Source organism: Sturnus vulgaris, chromosome 5 (genome assembly GCF_052056855.1).
Source record: "Sturnus vulgaris isolate bStuVul1 chromosome 5, bStuVul1.hap1, whole genome shotgun sequence".
Classification (NCBI taxonomy): domain Eukaryota; kingdom Metazoa; phylum Chordata; class Aves; order Passeriformes; family Sturnidae; genus Sturnus; species Sturnus vulgaris.
The window spans coordinates 8,864,229-8,889,454 of NC_142247.1; the positions used below are offsets into that span (position 1 = coordinate 8,864,229).

Genomic DNA, 25,226 nt, shown 5'->3' on the forward strand with positions numbered 1-25,226 from the left:
GAAATCTCTTGGTCTAAGAAGAAAAATCACCTTGAAGCACAGCACTGATCACAAAAGAATTCAAGAAAAATCACATTTAGGGAAACACTTCTCAGTTAATCAGGCCTTTAGCTTGAAACTGCAGCATTGTGGGTACCAAATTCCAGCTCAGCCCTCCCAGCCAGGTTCATAACCAGGCTTGGCATCTGCACTGTGCCTTCCAAACTCCCTGCTTGTCAAAGGGGCTCTCCAAATGAAGAGGGCTGTAAAATATGCTTAGAGAGGAGAGCAGTGCTCATGTGGAGAAGTGGCCACCTTCCTCAGGGAAGTCAAGAGGTGGCAACCAGACCTGAGACATCACAGCATGCTGAGAATCCCTGTTGCATATGGAAGAGTGAGCCCCTTTGTTTCTCTAGCATGAGAACACCTGCAATCTTCAAAGAGATGAAGGAAATCCAGAGGGCATTGCTTCTTAAAGCAAGCAGAAAGGAAAACTGGCTAGGAATGAAGATAAATAAGACAATTAAAGGTGACTTGTTTGGTGCTGCTGGGCAGGGCTGGGACAGCATCCAAGATTCCCCCAGCAGTGGGGCTGGGGGTGGGCAAGGTCCCACCAGGGGACAGTGACCCAAACTTACCAAAGGGATGCTCCAGACCATGTGACATTGATTCCTACAAAACCTAAGAAAAGGAAGAGGAAGGGGAAGCATTGATTATTTACCACGTTTGCCTTCCAGAGCAACACTGGAACCCTGCTTCCCTGGGATGTCACTTGCTGGTGGAAAGTAGAGAATAAAATCTTTGGGCTTTTTCCTTTGCTTGTGCATATCCAATCTTGGCTTTTGCTTTAATAAACTGCTTTACCTCAACCTCCTTGTTTTCCATCACATTTTCTCTACCCTGTCCAGCTGAGGAGTGATAGAGCAGCTTGGTGAGCATCTACCATACAGATACTGGGTTTGCCTGGCAAAGTTTTGGTAGTGAAGGGAGGGCTACAAGGGTGGCATCTGTGAGAAGCTCCCAGAAGCTTCCCCCATGTCCAGCAGAGCCAATGCCAGCCCAGGCTCCAGGACAGACCTGCCACTGGTCAAGGTCGGGCCCAGCAGAGAAGGTGGTGATGCCTAGGGGATAATGGATTTAAGAACAAAAGAAAGTTCTTGCACAGCTGTAATTGGGTACAGAAAAGAGTGGGGTGAGATGTGATGAACTGCCCTTAACCCCCATTCCCACGTCCCTGTGCTGCTGGGAGGGGACGAGGGAGAAAATTGAGATTAATCCTGGGAAGGAGGAAGCAGTGGGGGGCAGGTGTTTTCAATACTGGTTTTACTTCTCATTATCCTGTTCTTTGTTCATAAACTCAATCCATTTCCCCAAGTCGAGTCTGGTTTTCCCGTGACAGTGATGGGGGAGGGATTTCTCCCTGGCCCTCTCTGAACTCCAGAGCCTTTTCCCTCCTCTGTCCAGCCAAGAGAGGCAGTGACAGAGAGGTTTGATGGGTGCCTGGCATCCAGACAGGTACAACTGACAACACAACACCACTGACAGCAATACATTGACTTTTGAAGGTTTCCGACTGGCTGCTAAATGCCCGAACTACAAGACAAAGAGATGCACTTCAGAAGAGACCTGTGGGGATATCAGCCCAATGAACTAGAAAAAAGCAGTTTCAATTGAAGCGTCTCAATTGCAACTGTGAAAGCAATCAGTTCAGGAGAGTGTCCATGTGATGGACAAACAAAGCGTCTGCAACCAAAACAGTAATTTTAAAAATTCAGGGCAGTCCTATCGGTCTGACCACCCACAGACATCTTCAAACTTTCCGTGGGAAGAGAGTGATCAGCATGTTTTTGAAAGCAAATATTGATATTAGAAAGGGCCCTCTCCCACAGGAGGAAAGGATTCAGAGTGCATCAGTGCCTGAAGGCAGTGCCAGCTAACCCGAGTAAAGGTTTTATTTTGTTGTTTGCCTTAGAGGTGGAAAGGAACAGGAGCCAACTGAGTTCAGCCTTCCTCCAACCAGGAGCACATCAGGGTCTCTCTGGTGCTACTCACATGGAGCAAACACCAGAACCACTGCAGTGGAAACTTCCATTTTGGTCTCACAACCAGGAAAAAGCACCCAGATTTTATCCAGCTTCTTTCCATCCAGGAAAGCAGTTGCATTATAATTCAATTTGCCTTTGTATTTGGAGCATGAAAAACATTCTGGAGAGGTTTGTTGTGCCCGAAGGGGAAGAAATAATCACAAGCATTAAGTATTTATATTGCACCATATATATATTAATGTCACCTATTTTTACCACTAAAAGCCAGACTAAAGCTTTTTTGCTTTTAATAAAATTTCTTATTGAAAATAAAAGCTCTTTGTACATTCTGTATAATTCATATTGTTCTACCATGCAAACATATGGCTCAGATTGCTCATTCGTATGAAGATAAATATGTTTATTCTCCCACTGACTCAGTGCTATGAGAAACTTAATTCACTCGAAAGTTACCCATAATATAACTCAAAAAATGAGTATTTAAATCCTTCAGAGCCTTCTTACTGGGAAAAGGTAATCCAATAATTAAAGAGAGCTGCTTTTCATCAGGAAAATCAGCAGTTTTACAACAAAAAAAAAAACTATTGATGCCAACATTGGTATTTTCTTCATTATTATAAATATGATTCAATTTGAACATGTGCATACAGGTAATTTCCATATATTTAAGCCCAGTCTACAGACAGCACCCAACAGCCTGGAGTGGTACTTGATTATTCATCTGTGCACTGGCTAAAAATTTTACCCAGTTGCTCAGCACTCCAAAAACAACCAACAATTTGGGTCTAAAGTGTGCTAATCAGTGCAACAGATTTATCTAGTAGCCACTACAGTGCTGACATGCCACTGCAGGCACACCCTCCTCCCTGTGCAAGCACAGCTCTGGATTGTGCTGATGCTCCAGGATTGCAATTTCCTCTGGTCTTTGCAGAGTAAGAGCCAGAATGCAAAATAAAATTAAAGATCCTCCCTCTCTTAATGGACTTGGACCTCTTTGATGTCTCACTTTTCTAAGGTGAAGCTTTTTAAAGATAAATTACTCTGTCAGTAGTTACAAGTAGTATGACTTGTGCTCAAACACAAGTTTTATTTCCAGAGAACAAGCAATGTGAAAGTGATTTCCGTCTTTATTTGAAAGATTTCTGTAGCGTTTCTGGATAATGCATTTACAGGCATTCACCTTAAGCAGCAAGAAATACTCTTGGATATTATTTTTTCCTTGGAAGTATTTCTGAAGGGTTTTAAAAACTGACAGGTAAATTCAGAGTGCCTTAACAAAAAGGCTCCCTGTGTACAGCAGTTTGACTTTCACTGTTTGGATTATGCAAAGTTATCACTGTGTCAGTCCTTTTGGTCAGCCCAGAAGAATTCTGCATTGGACAAAGGTAGAATACTTCATGGAAGCAACACCTGGGAACAGAAACTGATTCCAAAGATTTTGAACCATCCCTGAAAGGGTTTGACTGAATTACAGAAAACTTGCCCCTGAAAGTTTCTGCCTCTACTGGACTTCACACAAAAATGGAAATGGCATTTTAGACTTTTCTGCTTTAACTGTCCTCAGCTTTGTGCAAAAGTGATAGAAAAGGATGTGATATGATGCACAGGATTTGATACCTGGGGCAGGTATCACATGACACATATCATATGACAGACGATCACAAAAATCATATATTATACAATCAATCATGCCAAATACAGTATGTGATACATACACAATATATGTGATAAATATGAAACATTATTAATGGCACATATATAATATATATGATATATGGTGCATTTATATGAGATATGATATAACAAGATTTTTTTTTGAGAGAGAGATCCTCATAAGAACAGACTAAATTCACCTGTTTTCTGGATTTCGTATGTATCTGAAGAAAGAAAGGGTAGGTTTAGAAAAAAAAAGATGAGTCACAACCTTGAGCAGTCCTGAATCCTGAACGATCAGGAAAGCAATGATTTTCATTACCACAATACCTACTTCATGTTCAGCGATAACTTTAAGTATCTATAAATTGTCCACTTAATAGTTGTATTTTCTGAAATCTGCCTGGATTAAGCTATATTGTCTCAAGGCATTAAATGTGACAAATCTCATTTTCAAACCTACTACAATATGTTTTAAAAGCTATTCCAAAAGCCCTTTTACTGTCTTTCAGTAAAAATCACCCATTAACTATGCTGAATCACGGCACACTATATAAATGGAAGCAAGACTCTAATAAAAGATAGGATATTAATAAAAATGAGGAGTGGGAAGATGGATCAACAACTGAGAAAGCCGCTTAGCAACGATAAGGGTGCAGGAATGAAAAAGATGCTGCACACAGGAAGCAAATTTATGCAAAATACAGGCTGGAGTACAATTGAACAAGTATCTGCCTTTGAGTAATAAAAGAGCATTTCTTTCACATGTTTAGGAAAATGTGCTTAGTAAAAAAACATTAGCACTTACTCCTGGTAACTGGACTAGCAGGTATGGGGCAGGTATTTTTATAACCTGTCACGGTTAAAAACAGTCTTCTGTCCTAAGTGCACTTTGAAATTAAAACCTGTCATGCAGAATGAAAATTCAAAGCCTGTTCCAATTATTGGAAGGCTCAATGTAGCTAAGGAAGAACTTAACTGAAAACAGGAGCAAGGGTGGTATTTTTTATTTCCATAGTAATCATCATATAATACTTCATAATTGAGAAAAGTTTAAGTTGCTTTACAAATGGTTTGGAAATAATTCCTTGAGCACTTTGAACAGAGTCAGTTTTGCTGCCCAGAGTCTCATATCCAAACAACTGATGTCTGCTTTGTTTTAGCCCACATCTCTTCAATTGGTACCACACAACAGGCACCTCTGTGTGATTTTTAACAATATATCCCCTCTCCCCAGTCTCTCATCTCCAGAGAATCCAAAGATTAAATAACCATGACCAATCAATGGCAAACAAGTTACAGATTTTAAGAAACTTAAAATAAGGAAACAAACTATTAATATATTTAATGAACTACTAGTTAAACAATGCTCACATACCTGTGAGAGGCCTTATCTGAAATGTCAGCCTTGCAATTATTAGGTAGCAGTGAATACACAAGGCTCGAGTTTTTTGGCAATAGAGCTCTGTTGTCTCATTTTCTTTCCTTGTCCAAGATGAACTTCATCAAAAGGATGGGCTGAGTATTTATCCAATAACTGACACTAATAAGAGAGGGATGGTGGGAACAAGGCTCCTGGATAAGCTCACATTACCCAGAGCAGGAGCTGCCACTGGCCCATGCTGATGGATGGATCACACATGGTCACTCTTGTTTCCCATCTCTAGACACAGCCCTGTGAAGGGCCCAGCTCTGGGGCACAGGCTGCTGTGCCCCATGCTTCACCTCCAAAATCAAGCACAGAATGGTATCCTAGGAAGGGAAACAAAGCTAACCAAACCACACCTAAGTTACACCAGGACAAGGAATCTGCTGTCCACTCAATGCCTCTGGTAGAAGAGGGGTGAGTTAAGCAGACCTCCCCAGGCAGATATTCATTCCTGGGACACCTCTGACCCATCTTTAGAAACCTCCTGCAGCACACTGATCTGTATCTGTGCTCAGTTCAGTGGAGAGGGGCTTTCCACATGCAAATCAATATTAACATCTCCATCTGGAAGACAAAGAAGGGAGAGAACTCCACTGAGCATGAATACATCAAGTCCAGTGAGATACAGCTTTAGAACACCTTATGTCTGGCAGCAGTTCATTGTCTTTTAGTCAAACGTGACAGAGAGGGTCAAGGTTGGCCTCATCAGAGATAAACAAGGAATACTGCACTGACAAAAGACAGGGAAACACAGGCTGACCACTGCAAGATGCAGCCTTGAACTTTCTTGAGGAGATGAGGATGTGCCAAGTGAAGAAAATCCAACTATACACAGTGGACAGCAACTCTGCAAACTGCAAAGAGCCCAGACTGGTACAAGCAAAAGAAACCTGATGCTGAATGTTGCCCATGGATCTCTGACAATCTGAGAGCACAGTAACTTCCTGCCATGGGAAGGACAGATGCAGGGACTACAAGAGGATTACTTCACTTAATAAGAGCACATAAGGACCACAGCTTGCATAACATCACTGAGAACCATGTCAGTAGGAGAATTAATTCAAAAGTATTCTACTGCAGACTTATGTACAAAGCTTTAGGGGAAGATAAGCAAGACTATCAGCCTGAAATTAAACAGTCTGCTTATTACATTTGTGTTTGGCATACCCAAGTCAGCATAGTTAGCCAAATCACGACTTCCAAACTTAAAGAAAAAGCACTTCACAGAAAAAAGTTAAACTGAGGTTCAAGAGCACTTTTCTTTTGCCATGGCAGAATAGAATGCTTCAATAAATGAACTGAGAAGGGTGCAGCACATTGGAGGAGGAATTACCCATCACTGAGATTACCTGGTTGCTCACTAGCCAGGCCATTCTTGCATATATCACATTGCTAACCCAGGGTGGAAGGAAAATATTAGCATGATAACAGAACAGATCTCAAAAATTCAAGCACTCAGCAGTCAGTGCCTAAAGATAGAGAGCAGAGTTTTTCTTGATCATATAGCTGTTGGAAAAACCTATACAAGCAGAGGGTGAATGCCCCTAGAGCACAAGAGGAGGTAGAATTTAGATACTGACTGAAATTCCCGAATCAAATATGTGAAAACAGAATGAGGGGGAAAAATCTGGAGAGATAAATGACTCCATGTGTTCTCTCTATCTTAAGACAGCACGAGGTTTGTCTAAAGCTGTTGGAAACTCAGAATATCTTTATGGTATCCATTAAGGAAATGTATTCTGTAGATTACTTTTCCAGCAAAGAAGGCAAATAAAGGAAGAGCATAGATATTTTGATGATAGAGGTTAATGCTAGTAAAGCTTATGTCTTAACCTCAAAGAAACAGCATGACTAAACGTGAGTCTAAACAGCTCTAGAAAGAACTAGAATTCACAGAGTAAATCAAAGAAAGAAGGTAAATTCCCTAACAATAAAAACAACTTTAATACCACATTTGCAAATGGAGGCACCTCAAACTGTTCAGGTGATCACAAGATGCCAAAGGGCTATTGCAAAAACAACTCAATTTCCTTCAATATCCAATCTGAGTTGCTATTATGTGTTGTTTATAATGTTCAGTGATAGTTCTGTCTCCTCGAGATAAACTCACATGAGGCCCATCTAGATAGAAGTCTTCATGAGTTCTTTGGCTAAGCATACTCTGTGACTCCACCACAAACCAAATTCTTTTGCAACACCAGGAACTGAAACTTGCTTTCCTAAAGAGGTGCTGGTTACCCATCCTCTAGCCAGGGTAAGGACAGTGAGAGGGAAAATCCCTCAGCACCTGGAGGCTCACTGAAAATGTGGCTAGTTTCCAGATAGACAAAACTTATGGTTTATAGGGGAAGGAAGATTTGACAACCTCAAAGGTTTTTCTTATTTGGTGAGAAGACACATCTTAAGAATCCTTTATATGAGGAACTCACCTACTGCATCCCTGAAAACACGTTTTAAAGCAGTCTGAACAAACATTGGGAATCTGATCATGTTGAATGAAGGTCCCTTCTCTCATCACCAAGGAACCCATTTCCTACTGCTGACCAAAACACTGCACAGGGAGCAAAAACGAGAAGAGCCTTCCGTCACAGAAACTTTAAATCTGTACAAGAAACACAGCACACCACCACAGTGGAAAAGAGTTTTAGTGCTACCACCTGAGAAAAGCCAAACAGCACGCTGATCAGTGTATGTAAGAGTGTCAATGTCTCTGCTGCCAGTGGATCATGTACCAACCACAGTAGTCATCTTGCCATCAAGATGCTGCTTCTAAGTTAAGGGATTTTCAGTGAAGACCAACCTCTATCTCTTTTTTTGTGATTCCAGGTCTCTTTTCCTGTCCCACTGCTGCCCTTGATGCTGAAAAGTAGTAAAGCAGAGCTTCCACAATCCCACTGTTACCCTGTCAAGCTTTGCCCATTCAGTCCTTCAAAGACTCTCTGCCAGAAGGCAAAGAACTGCACAGGCTTAACAGAATTTCTTGACCAAATTTATTTCAGAGAATTTAGGTCTAATTCCTCAAAACTACAACAAGACCCGAGATGCACTTTCCCTTACACTGAGCTGATTCCCTCCTCAAAGCATCCCCAGCTTGGAGAACACATCATTGCCTTCACTCAGAAATCATTCTAGCAGGATCCATCACTCACTAGGGAACTGGGGGATAAAACGGTGAATGAAATTCATGCTGGTAAACGCAAAGTAATGCAGGAGGAAATCCCTTCCCCTCAGCACTGGGCAGGCTACAGCATCTTAGAGAGACAGGAAAGCTGTAATGAAATTTTGCACATCAATTCTATTCAGATAGTGATTTAGTACTCAGTAGCAGATAGAACTTCAGAAGCTGATCAGAAAAAAAAGGGGGGGAGAAAAGCTCATTATATCATGGTATGATTTTTCTACCTCTCTAGAGCTGGAAAGGGATCAGAAATGACAAGGATAGTAAGAGCTGTAAAATGTTTTCTGTATGCAAAGCATTTGAACACAATAGCAAGATTCATTTGGGAAGGAATTTGATAAAAGTCTACAAAAATTTACAAGCAGCATTGACAAACTGAATAGACAGCAATCCTGCATGACTTCTCATAATACACAAATTATCAGATTGCACTCTGAAAAACAACAAAAGGAGGTGGTTTTCCCACACAGCATGCAGTTTAAATGTTCTCTTTATGACAGAAGTTTGCTTATCTTTCAAGAACAATTAGGCAAATTCTATGGATAAAAACTCCCACCAACAGCTATTAAACACAAAACTGTGACTCTGCTGCCAGACAGAACATACCTGTGAGGCAGCCAGCCAGAAGCTGAGAGGGTGTATCTGGAGAAATACAATTTCTCTATACTTAGATGATAAAATACTTGGCCCAGGCAATAGTAACAAGCTAGAAGGATGCTAAACCTGATCCAAACATCCACTCTTACACCCTTGTCCTGTGTCACGTGCCCAATCCAAGAGTCACAGCAGTCATTAAATTGTTTCTAGGAAAGCAGCTATTCCCTTTTGCTGTCACAATGAAACAGAAATGAGATGTCACTTATCTTCTTTTTTAAAGAACCTAATATTGTATAGATACTTATGCCTTACAGCATCCTGCTGATCATTTGTGTTTGATAGCTTTACTTTCTGCTGTATTGTGCTTTATACGGTACAAAACAACGAAGGGTTTGTGATCTGGTGATCTTCAGCTTTGACCAAAAGCTGCCACATCACACCATTAAAAACGCCAGATCATGCAGAAGAACTTATTTTTTAAATTTTAAGTGGCACTTACTACTCCTGTCTTAAAGCAATATGTTCTTCAAACATTATTTCATCCACCTGATGTGCCAGAACCTCTAACTGCTCATAGCATTTCATTTGCAGAGACCATTCACTCTTGTGACAGAACAGACTTCAGGTTTAGGTGTTGGTTTATGCATTTTAAGGCATTGACCTTTCTGCTTAACCTTGTTGGAAATTCTGGATCCTATTCACAGGGGAAGAAAGGCCAGAGAAACTGCCATCCCAATTAATTCCCATTGCATCCACTGCCATTTGGTACCTCAAAATTCAGGCTCTGAGTTTTTGAATTCTTGCTATGCATACTTGCTGGGTCACTGTGTTTGTTTTTGGTGCATCATTGCATTTGCTGGCAGTAGAACACACTATACTGGGTTTGCTTTGTTACTCACAGCTAGAAAACTCAATTTTGGTTACATCCTTCTTCCTGCTCCCCCAAAGGAATAAAACCATCATTCTGATGGATTGTGCTCAGCTTGGATACAGAAACAACATGCGAGATAATTCCACCTTACAACCCAAGAGGTATTTATCACAAAATACTCTTTACACTTACTGAAAGAGGATTAAAAAAAATTGTGATTCTATCATAAGAAGAGCCATTATGGGCTTAAGAACTGAAGATACCAAATTCCTTGAGGACCGTGGCTTAGCTTTGTTTTCAAGAAAAGGACATAGGTAATCTACTCCCTTCAACAAAACTTTGGGGTTTTTTTTTAGTGGTTTCCGAAACTCTTCAAACTCTAAGTCTCTGGCTGTTCAATCATGGAAAATGCTCTTGTGCAGGAGGATAGGATTTCTGAGAGCTTGCAATGATGATGGCTCTGGAAACAAACTGATCATATCTGTGCTCAGCATCTCAATTCACAGGAAAAAACATGTTCGTGTGGAGGGCCACTCTGTGCCAGATACAAACTCTCCATAAGGGCTATGCAACTGACAGGCTTTTTTGTTGTTTTGGCAGCTGAATTGGAAGAAAATTAGAAAAGAAATTAATGTTTAAATGGGCAAAACATTTGTTTGGTTTTGATGCTTGAAACTAAAACACCAGAGCATTTACTTCATACCAGGCACAAAGGAAAAGGAAAGGAAAAAAGCAAAGGAAAGAGGAATCAGGCTCACGAAACAGGGAAATGATTTTCCAAGTTCTGATCAGTACTGCCTGAAACAAAATCACTGCTACCAGCCCCAGCATTACTTCCCATGGAAGGCTCAAAGAGGAAGAAGACCCCAGCAAATATTTTGAGATGGAAGCCTGGCTCATTTTGGAAGTTTGTGGGCAGCTGCTGGGCAGCCAGCCCATGCCAGCAGTGAACTGCAAAACACAGTCAATCCCAACCTTGGTAACTAAAGCAAAGTACAAGATTTCCATTTGTCTGCCTAAGCCCACCCAAAAAAGGATATAGGGCTGACAATACAGAACAAATTCAGAAACTACGGAGAAATCTGAGCTTTGATCATGGTGAGTGATCCCACTACAGTTTCATTTACATTATTTATTTCACACAAGGTTTTTAATTGTAATATGCAGGAAAGCAAAAATAATGCTTGCTTTCTGTGCCTAATTATCAAAAAGGACAGTAACATAAACACATCCTGCTTAAGAAAAGCGTTGGCTTCCTTGAGAATATTGCTCCTCTTTTATCTTTCCTCAAAAAGCTGGCACCAAGAGCTGTGAATGGGGCTTTTCTATGACAGGCACAGTACAGAGTGCTCCTGAAAACCACGGTGGGAGCTCTGGCTTGAGGCTTTAAAGTTGCTCTATGATTACCATTGGTTTACGACTACTGGATTAAATTTCTGTGATCAAAAGAGAAAAATAATGCCTTAAATGTTTCAAAGAACCCTTCTGAACACGTTTATTCTGTATTTCATTTCCATCACTGCAGTAAGTTTGGAGCAGTTACTTATGTTCAACACAAAGGAATAGATTGTGTTCTTAATAGCTCTCAGTCACTTGAACTCATGTTCATGCTACTGAAAATTTCCCACTTCAGTCCAAACTCAGAGGGTTTAGGGAGAAGCTAGGTAGAATTAGGGAATAGTAATAGGGGTTAAAAACGGAACCAAAAATTGCCATAAGCATTAACCTTCTTGCAGCTCTCATCACAGAGAGAGCAGATCAATAGAGAAGCACCAAATGAATACATGCAATGCAAATTAATTTTAAGGAGAGCTATGTGTGCATGTAGATTCATATTTACTTCTCTCTTGTCCAAGAGATTCTAGGGAAAGAAAAAAAAAAAAAAGGCTGCAAACTTCAGATGCTGGCCTTAGGGCTTCAATGACTAATGATAGATAGAACTTTCCCTGCTATTAACATGTTACTATGACAAAGAAAAGTCTGTCTAACAAAGACTGAATTAATGGACTGTGTGACACAAAAGCGTGGCAATCTAATCACAGAAACAGGGAGTGGATGGGGCTGGAAGGGACCTCTGGAGATCATCCAGCCCAACCCCTCTGCTCCAGGGTAACCTGGAGCAAGTTCCACAGGACTGCATCCAGGTGGTTTTGGAATCTCCTCAGAAAAGGAGACTGCACAGCCTCTCTGTGAAGGCAGTTCCAGAGCTTTGTCACCCTCACACACCCATAAGCTCCTGATTTGCTCTTCACCCACTCCTTGGCAGAGCTCAACAGATCCCAGCTGCTCTTTCACATAAACAGCAGCTCCACCAGCCCGCCTTGCTGCCCTGGCTTTCCTAGAAGGAATGGAGCCTTCCATCACTGTATTCCCACCATGTCTCTGTGGCTGCAGTGAGATCATGGCCCCAGTGATAAAGAGCAGAAAGGCAAAAGTAGTACCACTGCTGCCAATTCCCTTCCTCGTTAATTTCTCATTGTTATATTCAGCTTACTGCCCAGGAGTGCATCTCTATTCCAGCAGAGGGGACTCAGCAGGGTTTACTTTCACAATAGCAGCCCTCAGGCACATGGGGCTTGACCCTGCTGCCATTAAAATAAACAGGAATTTGCCTGTGGACTTGCAAAAGGAGGATACCTGTCTTGAAAACAGTTATTTCATATTAAAGAAATGTTAGAGCCCTGCTCGGTAACTCTTCATTTGTGCCCTTCTATTCTAAAATAAAGGCGAATTGCTGCAAGACAAGCTCATAATTTATCAATATAGCTCTAGGTATGAGACTCCTAAAAAGCAATTATCACCAGAAATGTACAATATGAGCTGGTTTCTTATATAAAATTTGTTTCTGAGGTAAACCCTCTGGAGTTTCAAGGAGCTGCCTTTGACCAGCCCTAGCTGGGAGAGGAACAGCAGAAAGGAAGAAAGGAAATGGGAAGAAGAGTGACAGGGATCTTTGAGGCAGAGGTGAGCACAGTGACTTGTGCACCCTGCAGCTCTCCCAGCAGTGGAACTACTTGTCAAAAACCACAGGGTAGGAGCAGAAGAGCACCAAGACCTTGGGATCCTTTGCCTTGGTCACCTGCCTGAAGGGGCTGTGGGACAGGACGTGGCTCAGTGCCACTGCCCTGGCCAATGTCCCTGCACTGCACCCCTCTGCCAGCCCCCTCCACCATTTCCCACAAGAAATCACAGACTTGCCCAAAACAGGGATGAGAGGGGCTGCAACACAAAGGCATAATTAACAAATATTCAACGTGTGTGTATAGAATCTCCCGGCAGAGCTGGCTCCAGTGATTGTTCACTTCCTGGCTGGAGTCCAGGTTTCTAAATCCCTGCCAATAGTATTTTCTAAAAATGAATCCCCAGCAATATCTTAATCAACAAAATGTTGCCACATCACAACACTTTACAACAGAATCGCAATGAATTACTCTTAAAACTCCAATTAAAAAGGGTAATGAACATCATACTGAACTTGCCTCTAAAAAAATGCTTTCAGTACTGAGAACAGCCACTCACTGATTTCTGCCATGACTTTTGCATTCCAGCCCTATCTATCAGTGATATTGTCTGTCTCCCAAGAAGCCAGATACTGAACCAGTGTTTAATTCAGGTCAGGGCTCCTTCACCACTAATCTATAAAGGGAATTTAGGTGACAGTTGGCATGTTAGAAGAATTAATGTCTTGTTTTCACAACAAAATAGAAATGAAATCCATCCTGTGAAGATGTTGTTCAGTTTCCATTCACGTACACTTGACAACTCCCTGCTTTGGGATAAAAAGTTCTCCAGAACTACAAAACTTTGGGCCAGAACTTTCAAGCAAATCATTCGAGCATTCTTGTGTTCAAGCTCTGCGTTTGGGATATTTGTACCTTTAGAAATAGAAATATTTTGTATCTTGAGGATAGGAAGCTTGGTCTATTATCATGGCAGCTTTCTGTCCAATTATATGTAATAGTCATACTGAAAAAAAAACCAAGACATGAACAAAGAACCCAAACTTAACTCTGGATTTTAATACATATGGAACACTTATATTTGCCATTTGAGATAAAGCGTCCAAAGTGGATGCACTTGGAAAAGTTTATCTCTCTACACTTCTGTCTGTATTTTCAAATGTTAATAGTAATTACCTGAAAAAGTGGAAAGCATGTATGGTATATGCTTTACAAGACGAATCTTTTTTAAATTTTAATAAATATACTAACTATTGGGAAGAGGAATAAGGAAAGAAGAATTTAACAAATGGTGATGCTGTTAAGACAGCACAGGGGGAAAAAATGCACTTTCCCAAATGTTCATCACAAAAATAAACCAGTCCAAGATGAGAGATAACCAGAGAAAACGATACTCTGACTACCACAAGCTGAAAATTGTGTGAAAAAGCAGTCCTGATAGCTCTATTTGGATAGAACAGAGCCTTTCTAATGACAAAAGTAATGGAATACATGGATTAGGGAAAGGAAGAAAGCACAGATACCTATGAATTACATCTGGAAACCCTTGCCTCCAACAGGCTTAAGGTAATTCATTTGAACCCCTCTTAAAGAAAGAGCCTGTAACTGGAAAGGATTCACTGTTGTGAAACAGCAACACAGGAATGTCAGTAAAATGAGGGCTGGAACATTTCCTTAAAAAAAATAACACCCAAATAAAGAAGAAAAAAATTTTAGTTAGGAACCAGTCTGGCTAGAGTATGACAGAGCAGTAGAATTACATTCCAAAGTTTTCTTTGGTAACTTCCAAGAGACTCCCACATCAGTGTGGGAGAGGGCACTTTGCTTCTTCAGGTAAATTGAAATCCCACTGCCTTTTCTGCTTGAGGTAGCAAATCCTTTGTGCAACAGCTACTACATCACACCTCACTGCTCCTCCAGCTCCACTCCTGATACACCTAAGGGGCTCAAATGGCATCCATTGGAATAAATAAGATTTTATCAGAGACATGCTGAAGCCTCAGTTGTTTCTCTGGGCAGAATGAGAGTGGATAATCCTTGACAGTGCTGCCAGGAATGCCCTGAGATTTGCTGCTTGCAGTGCTTGGTCTGCAGACCTGTTACTCTAATAGCTCTGAAGTGAAGCTCAGAACAATGCTTCATGTTCTGTGTTATGTGAGTCTGATTCTTTATTAGGAAGTTTCTTTCTAGCTACTGAAGTATGTTTAGGAATACATCTTGTTCCTATGGAAATCAGTGAGAATTTTGCCCTTGCCTCCAAATAGAGCAGGAACAGACTCCCTGTCTGCAACATCAGACATCTTGGCATAAAGTGAGAAAATTGGGAGGGCCTGCTTAGCTTCACTGGTGTGGAAAGGTCAGCCTACAAACCAAGAGACTCCCACAGGAGAAGCAGGAGGGCTGCAGCACATGCAGAGGGGAGCCTCTCCCTGCCTTATTCCCAGAGAAAATCCCAAATCCACTCCTTGGCTCCTTCCCCCTGCCAGCCCATCCCAGCAGCTGAAGGGGAAAGGCAGAGCAGCAGCAGCATCTCATGGCTGCTGAACCCCATCACTCCTCTGAGCAATACAGGTATGGGAGGACCTTGAATTTCATAGTAATTTGAGCTGACATCTCTATTTTACAAGCAGAAAACACATCCAGGTGCAAAACTTCCAAAATGACTTGGGAGTTCGAGCACATGAATTTGCATGTGTGTAATCAGGCATTTCAGAGAGGGCGGGGAGAGGCATCTCTCCAGAATGTATTTTTTAAAAACACAGATTTCTTTGGGTTGTTTCAAACTTGGGCCTTAAAAGCCTAAGTAGTTTTGAAATTATTATACATGGTTCATTAAAACTATGGGGAGTAAGTGAAAGGTCAGAAAGGAGGTTTTCTACATCTTCACGTTTAAGAAGCTTCAGAAACAGGAGAGTTTTACATAACTACTGGTATGTAAAAAATATAGTCTTTGTTTTATCTTAAGTTCGGCCATTAAATTCCGATAAAAAGCAGAAATAAGCCTACCATATATATCACTTTAAAAGTCAGTTTTTCATCTGCAAACCTTTCATACGAAACAATCCTGCCTCAATCTAAAAGACTGGTTTATCAGAAGTATTGATTAATAGGGGGATTTTGAAATGAAGACCAAACAAAAAACCCTATAGCTAAGTCAAGTACACCACCATTTGAAGTATAAAGACTTTACAGTAGCTCCTGAAGAACATAATTGAGTTCACAACTGGAATAACAGGAACATCTCTCATACCTTCCTAATACCATTACTCGCTCCTGTCAAATGAGGCTGTGCATTTTATAAGCTCAGAAAGTACACCTGGAAACTCACCTGCCCAACCCTCTCCTAAAATCACAGGAAAAAAAAATTCACTTGGGATATTTAGTGCTGGTCTCTGCCCTTCGTGAGCCCCTTGCTGCCAACATGCCTATTTTAAATTAATATTATTTTTTCCATCCAGAAAACGAGTACATTCAACCTGACAGCAAACAGGAAAAGCAGTGATGAGCCATTCTTTATTTTCTAGTCCTTGGAGTAGAGATATGTGAACTTTTTCTCCAAAATCTGCTTCCTTCAAATATATTCAGCAAAATAAATGTTAAGGAACTAATTCCTCCACATCTTCACATTGATCTCCAACAATCTCTCTGGTGTAGAGATGCCAGTGACCAAGGACTGAGACAGAAAAAATGTTGGCTACCATTTGCTATTGTGCTGCACTAACATTTTGCTGCTTCCCCAGAGATCTCTCTAGGCACAATACATGCACATAGCAAAACTCTACACTCCAAACAAGCAACACTGAATGGATGATGATTAGAGGGGGTAGGGAAGAGTTAAAATAGTGGAGGTAAAGTGACTTTGTCCAGAATAGATCAGTTACAGAGAAAAGAGCTCAACCACCTCCTCTAAATACTGTTCCAGTGTGTGGAACTTTCTGCACCAGAAAAACAAAGAACATTAACCCCATTTCCACAGGAAAGCAAATTTTGAGCAACAGGTTGCTTGAGCAATTTGAGTATCTTGAATACGATCACCATTAGAAGCATTTTTGTTTATAAAGAACAGTATTCATTATAGCCAAGCTACTTTGGCATAATGCTGAATAAAACACAATGCAAACCAATATCATTATCCATATTTATAGACTTAGCCTTCATGCCTACATACTTTTTTCTCACTCCCTCAAACAAAACCCCTTTATCAGTGATAGCTTGTTACAAATGATTCTTCTTGCTGTTGTTAGTCTTAAAAAATAAAGCTAAGAAATTTTTTTCCCCTCCTTGCAGCACCTAGGGTCTGAAAGATGAACTGGAGTATCTGTTGCTCTCATTACAAACAATGATAAAAGGCTGAGCTTTACAGAGGATGTGAAGCAGAGTAAAACCCGTATCATTTTCTCTCTACTTGTATTGACTGTGTAGCACTAAGTAGTAAAAATTCAATTATTCAGCATGGAAATTTAAGTCAATGACATCCAAAGGAGACAAGACAACAACTAAGATTTCTGTTCTTTTCTTTCTTTGTATTCATGGGATTGTCATAAAGTTACTTCACTGGTAAAGTACCAGTGGTACTCCCTGGTACCATGAGGTCTCAACTCACAAGAAATATTTTCAGACAGGTATCTCACTCTTGAGGTGTTAAAAAACATAATATAAAAGTCAAGGTCACGGGCCTTAGGGGTATTTCAGTAAAAATACCTTTGGGGTGTTCCAGTAAAAGCTTGAAGTGTGATTTGCCTACTCTAATGCATTTGGCATGAGGCAGATGTTTTAGCACTTTGCTGGACTGAGCTGAGGATAGACTCTTTTTCACAACATGAAAGAGACAGTTATTTTATAACAGTTTATTCACTCTGAAGGAGTGTTTCAAGAAAGAAGAAAGAATGTGTGCTTCATACAGAAGTTCCCCTACTATTATAACTTCCTACTCCTGTAATCTGAAACAGTCACAACTGAACGTCTCTCGGGCAGTATTTCAGAACCGAATATTCTAAAACATTCCTTACACATTCTCAATGCCTCTCAACATAACATTATATATTAAACTGTCTCTTGAAAAACTATGAAAATTTGTAGGAGAGTTTCAGATGTTTAACCTAACATATAGTTAAGTTAAAAGTGTGTGTTTGCTCATTCTCTCTAAAAAAAAGGGACTTTTAAGTCCCTCTCAGGTTGCAATGCTAAGGCAAGTGATCAAGACTGTCATTCAGTTTCACAGCATTTTCTTTCCTTGCTCTTGCATCTTCTCACTGGAGGTGTACTCTTTGTAACAGTGGCTATTCCTACAAATTTCAGAATGCTGAAGACTCTGGTTTTGCTTGATTATGATGAAGTTAACCCAGGAAAGAAGTCAAAAATGGCACTAGAATCACTGTTTTCACCTGGATGGTAACAGTTCACATCTTTTGAAGACCAGCAGGACTGTGCTGTGTTAAATAAAGACTGGAGTTCAAAAGAAGGATTGTTACCATTAGGGAAAAGGTACATATAATACATGTTCACTCCTCGTAACAGAGGACAATACACTCAAATACTCAGTTTTAACAGTACTCCATCTTAGATAAAGTGTTTTGTTTGATTAGCTCAGAGCACAGGTGCAAGTGAGCGACATTTCCTTTTGTTGAGCAGAGTGGGGTAGGAAGAAGTTAGAGAGACCTGTCAAGGTCACACCACAGCAGGATGACAAAGTTACAGAGGAAGTCACCACTGATTCCCAGCTCAGCTGTAGCAAAGACTGCAACACGAAGCTCCTCAAAGGGTTCTGTGCTGCCAAATGACACACAAGCAAAAAGATAAGTAACATCGCAGGTTTTAGCACTAACATGTCTTTGAACACGAGGCAACTCAGACCACGTCTTAGTTTGAGCTTCGTAGCTAAACGAGGTAATGCAGCAGAACAAGTACTCCGAAACCTTGTGTAACTCTCACACTTGCTTAATCACATCCACGTATCGTTAATTAAGTCTGGGGAAATCACTGAGCGTTGAAGGAAAAGCGAAGAGGGGCCACAGGATCACGCAGGGTTTATTTGCTTGTTTTTGTCCCCGGTGACAAAACACGGTACCAGTACGAAAACGAAAAGACAGAAAACCGGGCAAACAGATAACCCGAAGGCTCCGAGGGGTCCCGTTGTCATGGAAACAAGTCGCCGCTAATGAGCTTTCCACGGCATGAGTGATTAATACCCGAGCCCTGCGAATAAATATTGACGCCCAAACAGCCCCAGAGGCAGCGGCTGGCTCGGGGCGAGCAGCGGCACAGCGCACACAGCCGCGGCTCCCTGCGCACAAAGGGGACCGCACAAAGTTTCCCGAGCGCTGCTGCCACCGCGCTGCGCGGGGGAGCGACGGCGGTGCCGAACCGAACCGAGCCGAGCCGAGCCAGGCGCTCTGCCCCGCTCCGGCAGCCGGGCACAGTGCCCGCAGGTCTCCGGCAGCAGTCCGTGACCGACAGCCGCCCGGCCCCGCACAGACACACCGACACACAGACACACCGACACGCCACCCTCACCTTGCGCCAAGTCGCTGCCTGCGCACAGCCACTTTTCCCGAGAGTTGCACCCCGGCGTGTGGCACCTCCGACCCCGGGGAGCAGAGCGCGATGCTTCAGCCGGCGAGTGGGGGGACGAGGCGCCGATGCACAGGAGCTGCTGCCACCTCCTTGCCCGGCTCCCCCATCCCCTCCTGTCCCCGCCCGCTTCTCCACCTTCTCTCTTCCTCCCCCCGCCCCCGCTCCAACCAGCTGCTCTCGCTCCACCTGGCCGGCTCTCCAGGTGCCTCCCTGCTCCCACACGCGTCCCCTCCCGCAGCTGGAGCTCCGGGGCGGCTGCTCCGCCTCTCGCCGCGCCGGCTCCGCACGGAAACTTCCCCGGCCCCCGGCGCTTCTGTCCTGTGCGGAGCGGGCTGCTCGCCTGGGCCGGAGACACGGCAGCGCGGAGGGAGCCCTGTCCCGGCTTGGGGACAGGCAGAGCCGCCCGGAGGTGGCCACTCACCTCAGGAAAGCCCGGCGCTGCCCTCCGGGGATGGGGGTGGCCGCGGCACCGGCGGCATCAGCGCTGGAGGTGAAACCTGGCGGGGGCGCGGAGCGCTCCCCCTGCCCTCTCCCTGTCCTGCTCCTCCTGTGGGATTTCCCGGGGAGGGACGCGCCTTTCGGGCGCTGCCGGCACTGCCGAGCCGCCTCCTTCCCTCCTGAGCTGGGGGGAGGATGGAGCAGGGCGGGGGCGCTGGCAGGGCGGGCGCGGCCGGAGCGGAGCCGCTCTGCGGTGCACAAGGATCGGCTTCCCCCGGGCCGGCTGGGCTCTGTCACCGGCGAGCGGGCGGCTGGGCCAGCAGGCGACAGTGCCGCGGCTTCCCCAGGGCTCCCAGCCAGCCGCTGGTCCCTGCCCGGCTACGACCCGGGCCCGCTCACCTCTTCATCTTCTTCTTCTTCCCCCTTCCCGCACGCCGCCCTCCCCTCCCAGTTGTTACGAGGGCACCGCGGATTAAGTGGACGTCCAATTTTAAGAGCATTATATTAATAAAGAGCGATTCGGTGGTTTTAAATTACTTTGCGAGCATCCATCCGGCAGCCTGTTAAGAAGCAATCCCCTGCAGGCACGATTTAATCGGAGGGATCAGAGCGGGAGCCGCGTCCTCCGGTGCCTCCGGCGGGGCTTGCCCGGGGAGCAGCGTCCTGACGCCCACCTGCCCTGGGGTTCCTTAGGGAAATTCCTTACGGGAGAGCCCTGTCCAGCCCGGGAAGGCGGTGCGCGCACAGCTGCCAGCGGGGAGGGACGGAGGGAGCACCGGGAGAACCCCGGCATCCGCCCGGGAACAGCCCCGGAGTTTGTCCCGCGTCTCACTAGAGACTAAACCAGCCCGGGCTAGGCAGGGCTGGGACGCTGGAGGAGGTACACGTCTTCAGAGCAGTGGAAATGTGGGGTTTTTTTGTGGCGTGACGGCAGCGGACACACGGGCAGGCAGCGCGATGTGAGCGCTCCGGGCAGCTCAGAGCGATTCCCGAGCTCACCTGCGCACCCGGCGGCCCCTCGCTGCTGCAGCAGCACAGCCGCGGCTCCAAGACAAAGAATGGAGCAACTCCGAGATGGGAAGAGGAAAATAGGCACTGATCTGACGGCTCAGCCCTCAAAAATTGGCTAAAGCTTCCCTTTCTCCCCCTCCTTCCTTTTGCATCACCCCTCCGGAGCCGCAGCCCAACAGGTGGTTGTGACCTCAGAGAAGTTCGAAGCTAATCTAAGCAATGTCTATAAATGACCTCTCTCATGGATTCACATTATGAGGAAAAAAAAGGTTTTTCATTTACATTTTAATGCATAAATCATGCAAAGTAGGGAGCTCCAGACACTGTTGCAAGAGTGATGACTCATGCCCACCACATGTACATTATTTATTGTCTGAGGATGGGACCGTGTTTAAATTAGGCTGCTTGATAACCTAATCTGGATGTTCTGAACTGCTTTCCTATAATTATGTTCTGGAGAAAGTAAAGCACAATTTCTTAGCCCTAGTCACTCTCCCTGACACATTTTAATTCAGAATCTTGTGTGGAACTACATGTTTTGAATTTCCTAGCAGGTGGAGTGCTCTTTCTGCACAGGCACTGCACATGGAAAGGAACGATCACAGATGTACTTCTCAGATCAGGCAGGAATGTAAACTATGGCTTTCTGCACATTAGCAGATAAAAGCTGTAAGTTCAACAATTTCAAACACAAATGAAGATAGCTTGTGCCAGTTTCTCATATTGGGATGTCTCATTACATGGCTGTGTTAAACTAGGCTTCACCATCCCATTGGGATTAATTCTGTTCCAGACACCAAAAAAAACAACCTCCTTATGGCTAGGTAGGCTGCTGTTGTTTTTTTATAAAATAATTACAGAGCAAAGAAATGGTGGGCCACCAGTTCATCTGTTTGTTTCCTTCTTACAGTCCTGTTGCAGGTTGCAGATTCCTCCATTTTACTAAACCTTGAGAGTACAAGGGCAATAAGCTGTTCTGTTCCCTGTTCTTCATTTGTTTTTTCTTTTTCTTTTCAAGCAGATGGTATCAAGGAAGCTCTTCCCACACATACACAAAGATTCAAAGCCATTCCTGTGAGGAACTCAGGCTTCAGCTACTCCTTTTGTTCTGTGCTTCTCTTTCTGTGACAGTGACACACTCTCACCCTCACCCATTTCATTGTTGTAAGTGACCAAAGGAAAAGCTATGGCCAGAGTCCCTTCTAAATATGACACAAATAATTTTGTGGTATTCATGTCTATTTTGTGAGGCACAGACATTTTTCCAGTGGATAAATGTGTGAGGAGAAAGATCAGGATGGAGGCTGTTTATTTTTGCTGGATATTTTGGAGGAAATAGAGAAATGCTGGACTTTTAATGGTTTGAGCTGTTGATTGGCTTTTGGTCAGATCCCAAACCCACAGGGCTGAAATGCAGCAAACAGTAATAGGGAAATTAGGACAAGAAATTACAATTAAATCCCGATCAATGATTCTGTCATCCCGTGCTAGTGCCAGATGCAGCAACCAAATGCTTGTGTCCCGACAGCCTCATCATCATCTGCTTGATGTTGTGTGGCTCTTTTGGCAGTAAATATAAAATAAAACCAATCTTATATTTTAGTGAGTTGGTAGACATTTTCTATTTTTAAAAATATCTACAAGTCTTCCTGCTCTAGCACTCTTGAAATGAAATAAAAGCTGTTTAAAATCATGATTTCTTCCACGATGTAAACTTCAAGTACCTGTCTTGGTGTGGAGGATGACACCAAAGAAAAGATGGGTGATTTAACTCTCATTCTTGCCCAAACCAGTGCTGGAATTGGTGTGTTAGGATTCAATGTCACTGAGTGTGGCAGTGTTCCCAATCAAGCCTATACCACTTCAAGGTTTCAAAGTTAGAGCTCTATATAAAAATACAAAAGATGGTTAGAATCCAAGAAGTGAACATTTGCTTAATGTGGTATAAAGAAATCTTAAATGGGAACCTCATTTGGGCCTTGGGATGATACCACAGTAAATAGTAAAATAATGAAAAATATCATACAGCTGTTATTCAAAGAATCTTTTTTTTTTCCTCTCTTCTGAAGTTAGAGAAAGGCACTATTTTAAAGTTCACAACACCTGAGCAGCTAATTTGCTATTTTAGCCCTCACAGGCCAGCTCTGCTGGCTCACATAAACTAACTTTGCTCCCAGGGAACATCCCACTGGCTGCAGCAAGGACAAGTTCACACCTCAGGCTTTACAGTACAGATTCTGTGCTGGAACAGCTGTGCCAGGGGCCAAATGCTGCAATGATCTGCAGGCATGAGTTATACATGAAGATAAGCATGTGTCTAAGCCTTTGTGGGTCTGACCCCACATTTCTCAGGTATTCATTGCTAAAGATGAAAAGCCAAAAGGCTTATTGTTCCATCCTGGGAACTCCATGCACTTTCATCCTCTGTATGAGGATGAAAAACTTCATGTTTAACACAAAGTTTTTCCTTGGCAACATCAGGAAATCTTGATAATGCATTATATGCACAGAAGTACAGCATGTCAGTATCAGATTCATTTTTTAAAAGGCTAATTCCCCTTCTAGCGTTCTTAATAATTTTATTTGGACTATTATGACATGAAATGCGCTGTTTCCACACAGTGTTTGGAAAATACTATGAGTAAGACAGTGTTTCAAATATTGTTTCAGTCATCTTTTACAACTCATCCTTAAAGATCACTTAGGGGGGAACCTGCATGGGTCTTATTTTGTGAGGGACTCGCATTCTGAAAAGGTGCATTAGATCCTTCCAGATGAGATGTTTTGGCATCTGGAGTGAATTAACAATCAAAGTGCTGACTGCAAAAAGGGCAGTCCAAACTCAGGTGGTTTGGACTTGGCCCTGGCTACCATATGGTCATTGAAGATTGCCAAAGATGGTTTTTCAAAGCTAAATGTCAAATAAATGACTCAGGGACAGGCCTTACTGTTGCTGTCCAGGCTGTCTATGTGTATATAAATGTATGTATGTTTCATTTTCAGGAAAAAAATCATATTTAAAAACTGGGTCAGAACCAAGAACCCTGGCATATACTTCTATAAACATTTTTGAAGCTGTGAGTTTGGAAAGGACTACCTATAAAATAAATACTTGAGTATTGTTTCAATTAGCTGGCATTTCCAAAAAGAATTAAAAAAAGGAAAATAACAGAGGCAAAACAATAGTTAATTATAAAAGTATAAGGACATTCATCTGTGTGATTTGTGCACACATATAGGCATATATACAAAAATATACATTTTCAAGCCCACCTCCAGGAAAGTAGAGTGGGCCACAACATTACTCAGTGCAGATGCCACTCCATGCTAGCTGGTGGTAAGGGCTTGTACTGGTGAATCCACCCCAGAACACACAGAAACGTGTGGGATTGGCATTAATCCTGTTATCCCAGAGGGAAGGACGTTCATTCCTCCTCCCACTGAGCAGCCTACCATGCATTCACAGTGCTCTTTCCTCCACTTGATTCCTAGGCAAGCCAGACTGCAGCACCTCTCTCCCCCTCATAGGCACTCCAGAAGGGCAAGAGGGGATGGGAGCTGCTTTTGTGTCAGCAAATCCAAAATATTGGCTGCTTCTGTGTGCAGACAGCGGGTTCTGCTAGAGCAGCCGACATTTAAAACACATTCACACTTGTCACAGAAATATTACACAGCCTGTGGATTGTCCCTCCCTAGCTCAGCAAGACCATCCCTCTCCCCACTCTCCTTTAGATGCTTTTTGCTCTTTCTCTGTGTCTGATTGCCAAGGAGAAAATGTGTGATTGCTCCCAGAAGGTTAACAGACCTGTGCTGTTAGACCGTGTTACCATGCACTTGCAAAGCAGAGAGGGGAGAGCTGGAGAAGCATTCCAGTCTGACATTAAAAGCAAAGGTGCCTCCACAGCTCTCTGTGAAAAGACAAACCATCCTTCTGAGTCATTCTGAGCACAGCAGAGCAGTTATCAGTTCCAAAAGAGTCTGAGTTGGATGGGACTGGATAACTCTGTGTTGGTGAAGAGAGGAGGGAGGAAGTGGAAAGACAGAAAGAAAGAGAGAAAAGGAAGGAAGGAAGGAAGGAAGGAAGGAAGGAAGGAAGGAAGGAAGGAAGGAAGGAAGGAAGGAAGGAAGGAAGGAAGGAAGGAAGGAAGGAAGGAAGGAAGGAAGGAAGGAAGGAAGGAAGGAAGGAAGGAAGGAAGGAAGGAAGGAAGGAAGGAAGGAAGGAAGGAAGGAAGGAAGGAAGGAAGGAAGGAAGGAAGGAAGGAAGGAAGGAAGGAAGGAAGGAAGGAAGGAAGGAAGGAAGGAAGGAAGGAAGGAAGGAAGGAAGGAAGGGGATTTGGCTCTACAAAATGCAGGTGGGTGTTTATGGCCACGGTGTCCAGCCAATGCCTCTCCAGCAGCTCAATGCAGTATTTGGATTTGGAATCCTTAATAAGAGAATAAAGTGGTGGAAGAACAATTGCAATGTAAGTAGATTTATGCAAACCAAATGGGA

At 43.1% G+C, this 25,226-nt stretch overlaps 1 protein-coding gene across 5 annotated transcripts in view; it reads right to left on the minus strand.

The window, feature by feature from the left end:
• The window catches only part of SHISAL1 (shisa like 1), a 71,484-nt gene extending 51,634 nt beyond the window's left edge, over positions 1-19,850 (minus strand). For 4 of the 5 annotated variants that reach the window (XR_015803677.1, XR_015803675.1, XR_015803676.1 and 1 more), the window contains exon 1: positions 19,226-19,385. The gene's annotated coding sequence lies outside the window, so the exon portion shown is untranslated. Of the gene's footprint in view, positions 1-19,225; positions 19,386-19,706 lie in introns of those variants that run through there. The other variant, XM_088164801.1, reaches the window with a different exon arrangement.
• Positions 19,851-25,226: the final 5,376 nt, after the last annotated feature.